Consider the following 7,516-nt stretch of genomic DNA (forward strand, 5'->3'; position numbering starts at 1 on the left):
ATGAATCCTCAGACTGAATGGGTGGGGATCCTGTCTCTATAAATCCTCAGACATAATGGGTGGGGATCCTGTCTCTATGAAACCTCAGACTGAATGGGCATGAGATCCTGTCTCCACCTGCCTTATATTCCTGTCTTCACCTTCCTAGTGCTGGGATTGAAGATGTAAGCCACCACTGCCTGGCCTCTATGATTAACTAGTGGCTAGCTCTACCCTCTGATCTCCAGGCAAGCTTTATTTGTCAGGACACAAATAAAATATCATACAACAGTTTGCCTTGCTGAGTTTTGAAATTGCTTTAGTCTGATATCTCCTTGATAGTTGTATTTCTTTTTAAAATAATCTTTATTATTTTATTTTATGTGTATGGCTCTTTGGCCTGCATCATGTGTATGAAGTGCCCACAGAGGCCAGAAGAAGGCATTGGATCCCCTGGAGCTGGAGTTACAGACAGTTGTGAGCTGCCATGTGGGTGCTGGGAATCAAACCCAGGTCCTCTGGAAGAACAATCAGTGCTCTGAACCACTGGGGCATCTCTCCAGCCCTTCTTGCTATTTTTCTATTTCTTCCCTTGGGAATGGGAGTTTGTACCCTATCCCACTGCTGCATGTTGGAAATATGTAACTTTCTTACTGATTTTACAGAGGCTCTTAGCGAAGAGCTTCCCTTGAGGTTCCGAGAAGACAGTACTATTGGGAACTGTGGAGACCTTGACAGGTCTTGGTGCATTTGAATTATGAGACAGACATGAGCCATTTGAGGGGTAGGGACAGAATGCCATGGTTTCGACATGACTGTAGTGTGGAAGGCTTCGTTCCCAGTTGGTGGCCCTATTGAAAGTCGATCTGAATATGAAGGTGTTAGCATCAGATGGGGCAGTGCATGGATGACTCCACAGCTGAACGGGCTATGAGGTAGGTGTGAGGAAGTCACTGAGGATGTGGATTTGAAAGGACTATCTTGTCCCCAGATCCTTCCTCTCTTGTCCCCTCTGCTGGTTGCCATGTGCTCTTCTATGGCTTCCCCTCCAGCCGCGGTATTTCTACATTAACACAATCTAAAAGCAATGGGTGCCAGATAGCCACAGCGTAAAGCACCTGCTAATACGAGCCAAACTACATCTGCCTTCCTTTCAGCTGCTTTTCCCAGACACTGTCACAACAACGTAAGGAAACTGCCACCTGCAAACCCCTTGTTCTTATCCAGCATGTCTCAGTTCGTCACCTCTAAGTTCTGGAATCTCCACTCTTCTTGCAGTTTCCCGGACATTTCCTTCTTGCCTCTCTCCTTTTGTTGCAGAACCAAGTCCCCTGCCACAGTTCCTGTGACCACCACACGGCACGCCACCCTCCGTTTGTCTAGACTTCACATTGCATAACAAAACTCCACATCAAAACCACCCAGCCAGTTCTTCTAGTACGAAAACGCTGAATTTGAGGCATTGTGCTACTTAACTGGGTTCTCTCATCTTTTCTATTCCACACATTATAGTTCTACAGCATCTTTAAGAAACCAGAAACTAGTTGGGACTCACCCATGGATTCCACAGGTCTGTACATTTATCTATCTATCTATCTATCTATCTATCTATCTATCTATCTATCTATCTATCTATTTATGTGTCAGGGACATGGACAGAATCTCTAGTTAGTGGAAAAATAACAGACCCCCCCCCCATAAGGCAGGGAACTAGATCAGCTTACAGTCAGGTTGCCTAGCAACAGGACATTGAGTCAGAACCCTTGACCCGTTCACCCTGTAAACATCCTATACAAACATCCTGTTAGCTTGCCCCACCTTATGCAGATGACAGTTTCTTGCTCCCCCCGCCCCCACTGCAGGAACTATATAAACCCTTCTGGAAGGAAATAAAGTTGCACCTTGATCAGAATCTAGACTTGGTGCATTTTCCTTTGTATCTCCTGTCCCTACATTCCCTCCTTAGGGTGGTTGAGAACCCGTTGTAGCCCTGTAGGCGGGGCATTTATGTTGTGAGCATAACAGGAGGGAGTAGATGCTATCCTTCTACCACATTGGTCCCGGGGGTTGAAGTCAGGTTGTCAGGGTTGGTGGCCGGTACCTCTACTTTGTTAAGCCATCTTGCTAATGAAAGAACAGACTTTGCTTGTTTTCTGGGGGAAGGGGCGGAACCCAAAACCATTTTTTTTCAGGCCCTTAAGTGAAACAAGAAAACACCACCTTTAGTCTTCGAATGTTCCCGTACTATTATTCATTTTAGGGGCTGGGGAGATAGACGGCTCAATTGTAAAGTGCTGGCCATGTAAGCACATGGACTAGAGTTGGAGCCCCAAAAGCCATGTTAAAAAACAAACAACGAAGCCCTAAGCATGCTGGTGTGTGTCTGTAATCCCAGTGCTGGGCAGCCGAGATGGGCAGATCCCCGGGACTTGCTGGCCAGCCAACCGGGCTCACTTGGTGAGCACAGGTCAGTGAGAGATCCTGTCTTGAAAAAGAGGATGAACGACACCCGATGTTCTATTCTGTCTTCCACACACATGAACCTGGACACATGTGCACCACTCAAACAAATACACACACACACACACACACACACACACACACACACACACGCTATTCCTTTTAGATAATTGTACATTGAAAATGTCAAGTCTTTCCAATCCCCCCGCACACGCACCAAAAAAAATTAACTAATAACTTGGACAGACTGAGATTCTGAGGAGTTTGAAGCTTACTCAATTTGAGGAGCCCTAGAAAGAGAGGCTGGCATGGTGGCCCATACTTTAACCCCAGCATTTGGGAGACAGAGGCAGAGGCAGAGGCAGGTGGATATCTGTGAGTTCAAGGTTAGCCAGGGCTACATAGTGAGAGCCTGTCCTAAAAACAAACAAGCAAATTAAGAGGAAGAAGAATATAATCAGCAGCTCATGGTGGCGCACACCTAATCAACTCAATCCTCGGGAGGGTGGAGGAGCAGCAGATGTTCAAGGCCATCCTTGGCTACATGGCAGGTTTGAAACTGGTCTGGGCTACATGAAATCCTACCAACCCCCCCCCCCAAAAAAAAAACAAAAAAAAAAAACAAATGAACAAACACCCAAAAAGCACATAACAAATCTCCCCAAATGTAAAACAAGCAAAAATCGCAAAATTATAACTATACCTGATACAGAATTAGGTCTGGGTCTTCTCGAGGGGCCTGTGTCCTATATAAATGAGAAGCTCTAAAACTCAGGTTTCACTAACTTTGTAGTAAAACCACCCCTGTTTATCATCAAGACATACACACCAAACTCTGCCCAAGAGAAGAGAAATCACTCGATGTATGGATGAAAGCCAAACAAGGAAAAAATAGGTAAGAAAAAGTCAAGTAGCAGGATCTGAACTTCCTGATATATTTGCATAGCAGTTATAATGGGGGTGGGAGGATTATACTACTAGGCGGAGTCAGGGTCACAAGCAATCTGACTTCAAAGCATTCTTACCTCATGTCCTTGCAGGTTTGGAATAGTAAAGGACATGAACATAAAGTGGGACATTGTTGAGGATTTCTGACTTTTCATTCCTGTCACACACGTGGTAGACAGGAGAAAAGCATGTGTGGTCTAGCAGTGATGAGTCTCAATGATGAGCTTTCTCACATGCACAGTCCACCTGCTGCTCACCCCGGGGTGAGGAGGGTGATGGGGAGGGTAGCAGCCGTCCATCCTGGCTTTAGACAAGGCGCACACAGTAACACATGCACTGAACCTAATTTTATTCTAGGAACGGGTGTCCCCTGACCTCCCTGTTCTTGTACTTTCTTTAGAATGACAGTGCAGTTGTTCAGTATTTTCTTAGTTTCCCTATCACCAAATGGAATAATTTGGGGACAGGACAATTTTTGCCATTTCATGTTCTATAAAATTCCACATAAGTGCACTTGATTATCTGGTAACAAGAAGGCCGTCCTTTTCATCAATAGAAGCTGAACTAGGTGTTACAAAGTCCCTTGTTCCTGCTACAGAAGGTTTTCTCCAAGTAATTTACCCCTTTGCAAATCAGAGAAAAAAAAATAGGTTTTATTACTCTCTTCAATGCCTAAATTCAGGTCTGGGTCTAATTTGGAAGGAGCCAAGTCTAAAACCACCATCAAAAAAAAAAAAAAATTACTTAAGACTCAGCATACCAAAAAGCTACGTGTCATCCCAGCCCCGCCCAGGCCTCTCCATACCCTAGAAAGGGATAACAATGTGGGAAACAGTGGGTTTGTTTCCATTTTGAAAACATAAGACATGGTATTTGTTAACACTTAAGAAAATACAAAAAGGTATACGGAAGAGAAAAAACTCATTCAACCTCCTGGTCCACAAACACGCCCTTTTTCTTCTTCCCTGCATCCTCTTCCTCTCCCGCCCCCCCCCCCATCCCCTCATCTCCTCTCCTCCTCAGTACCAGGAGACTGAACCAAAAGCCTCAGATCCGTGAGGCACGTGCTCTACCCATTAGCTACTCTCCCAGCTCCTCCAAAAGAAACGACTGTCTTCCTCACAGTACTTTGTGATGTTTCTTGCAGCATTTCATTACTTTGGGAAAAAAAAAAAAACCTACATCACATCGTGTGTATAATTCTGAGATCTGTTTCTTATGGACTTTAGGGTTGTTTTATTTTTAAAGGCCATCTGTTTAATATTCATAAACAGCTCCCTTAGATTTCAGGCAAAGATCATTTCTGCATCTTAACTTGAACACTCTGGAGGCATGTGTAGGCAGCCTGTGCTTCTCATGAGTGGAATTCAGCAATGTGTCCTGGGATTTTTTTTTTTAATCTTGTAGAAGTGAAGATCTAGTCCCACAATTTGACCTCTAAGGAGCCTCACAACAGCATGAGAGCCAACCTTCCTGAAAAACCTGATTGCAAGTGTAGTCTCGTGCTAATTGGAATTTAGTGAGACATTTTCTTTTTTAATGTTTCACAACATCCATCATCTCACACCTGGTGATCTCTTAACTGCACAAGCTGGGGAGGAAAGGGAGGCAGCACCCTGGAGGAGCAGAGGACTCACCATAGGCGTTCGTTCACGTGATGTAAACAGCCCTCCATTTGCTGTGAGGGAGGGACGAGAGGAGGGTGTGAAGGAGTGTGGGAGGACTGCTCAACGGGACTTCAAGCCGAGATTTCCCCTCTCTGCTCTGAATAATTCTCTTTTCCCAACTGCACAGCAAGGAAACTTGCAGGATGGCTGCCAGCGTGCAAGACACTTTGAGTACTGTGCCTGTCACGGGCATCTTGACAAATGGCTATCCTCTAAAAATGACCCCAAAAATTCTCTTCTAATAGAATCAAAGAGATCAATATATATAATAGATTTTTTTAAGTGTATGTGTTGGCCCAGAGTACAGACTGGAGGTACGAAGCAATTCTGTGGGTTGTCAGCCAAGACCATCGTCATCCCATTTGATGTTGGTAGTGGTAGTTCCACAGTTTCTGAAACAGATGTCCCAAGATTCTCTGTCCTCTTACTTACGTTCCTTCATTAGAAGACCCACCAAGGCCTGGAGGTTTCAGTCATGAGGCAATGCACTAGTTCTGGAGCTGGAGGAGTTTTCATTGGCATTTTATCAATGGAAACACAGTCGAATGCAGCTTGCCAGTGTGCAGACATCATTTATGGAGGTCAGGAGATCACTGTTAACTTATCACTATGAAAACTTTCTCCAAGTACGATGTGCGTTCTGTATTCCAGAGAGTGGGTCGTTTCAGGCAGACATATTTCAGGCACCAATGGTGACTCTGAATCACGTTAGACAGAATGGTGTCAAGTGGCATTTTTCCTGGAACTCACAACATTTGGAGTCCCTGGAGAGCCAAGTCTTTTGTGGGGCTTTACACCAGTAACTGAAGCTCCTCTAAGTTCAAGGTTGCTGCGATTCTGCTGGCACGCTATACCTTTGAGGGGACAGGTGTGTTCACTCATCTTGCCAAGCATTGAGGGAGGGAAAACAAGGTGTTCTTCTCAAGGGGAGTCACCAAATTTGACGACTTAGTCTCAGTAATTCGATGGGCATCTACTGAATTTGTGCTGAATACAACATTTTCAGTTAAGAAGCATATTTTTTCAATTTGTTGTTTCCCAAATTATGAGCTCTTGATCCATTTACTGGAATATTTCACTCAGATCTGCATTTGGACTAAAATAAAACAAAGAAGAAGAGGAGGAGGAGGAAAAGGAGCAGGAGGAGGAAGAGGAGGAAGGAGAAAAGGAAGAAGAAAAACCCAGTTGACAAGAAGTGTCAACAAAAGTGTTCATAGGCCACATGAAGAACCTCTCTAAGTATATTCCACAGAAACGTCAATTCTCAGTTATCTATGGAGTGATTTCCAAACCCAGACTCAAAGGTAGGGCAAGTGCACGGTTCACAGTAACCATCAAATATTTGTTTGGAGTCACCTACGGTTCGTATTAATGGGATCCTTGGCAGAACTTGAAAACTTGCTGACAGCGCAGAACCAGCTTTTACTGGTCCTGGGAAACGTGACAAATTTTGTTTTCTCCTCAAACAAAACAAAACAACGAAGTTCAAATCTGTTCCTAGAGGAATTTTTAGTGTTTTAGAAATGAGTACTTCTTCTGAAAATGAATTATTTACAAGAGTTTTAAATGTTCTGATGTTTCAACTTTATTGCAGTGGGATTTGATTCTTCTCCCTTTCAGAAACAAATTTGTTGCTATGAAAGTTGCTCCTAAAAATACAACTAAGGGAGAAATGTCATAGGGGTCCACATTTTAAATTTGGCTGTCTATTGACAGATATGAGAGCTACTGCTAAAATGCCAGACTTGACTGATGTCCCCTCCCCCAACACTGATTGTGATCAACCATTTCAATGTTTGCTCTGTCTGGAATATTTTTGAAAACTCTGGCTATTCTTTTGGGAGACCTGAGCCTTGAATGTCCAGCTTCCACCAGGCACCAGAATTTAGTTCACTTTAAACCAACTATTGAAGGCTTGCTTACACATCTCTGCTAAGTGTCCTTCAGCCACAGCAGGTCTGACTCGGTTTCCAGAGTTTGCCTCCTAGCCTGCAGCACACCCCCCAGCATAGGGTCGATCCCAGTGCATCAAGAAGGAAGTCCGGTTCAGTGTAACTCAGTGGCCAGTGTTAGTTCCAACTTCTAGAGTCTGACACCGGATGGTTTATTTTAGGCATGTTTAAGTACAGTACAATTTGGTAACACAATCCCATGTGCACAATAAAGCTTAAGGCATAATCACATTGAAACTCGTTTCAAAGTCCATGCCACCTTGTCCATGAAGATGGGTTCTGTAGGTAGATTACACGTGTGATCTTAAGGGCCTGGAGGAGGATCTGGTATGGTCTCAGTCATACTGATAGTGTAAAGGTCACCAGGCTAGTAACTACCTCTGGTTCTGTTTGTCAGGATCTGGGGGACAACGCAGGGGAACAAGGGCAGGTATGGCCTGGCCCTACAGATAGTGCAGAGGTCACCTAGGCTATTAATCACCTATAGTCCTGTTTGTGGGAGCCTTGGAG

General features: G+C 44.3%; 1 protein-coding gene across 3 annotated transcripts in view; it reads right to left on the reverse strand.

Moving 5' to 3' along the window:
* Window positions 1-7,516, reverse strand: part of Mettl24 (methyltransferase like 24) — a 109,700-nt gene that overhangs the window by 21,959 nt on the left and 80,225 nt on the right. The window lies entirely within an intron of this gene.

This window comes from Peromyscus maniculatus, chromosome 16, assembly GCF_049852395.1.
Source record: "Peromyscus maniculatus bairdii isolate BWxNUB_F1_BW_parent chromosome 16, HU_Pman_BW_mat_3.1, whole genome shotgun sequence".
Lineage (NCBI taxonomy): Eukaryota > Metazoa > Chordata > Mammalia > Rodentia > Cricetidae > Peromyscus > Peromyscus maniculatus.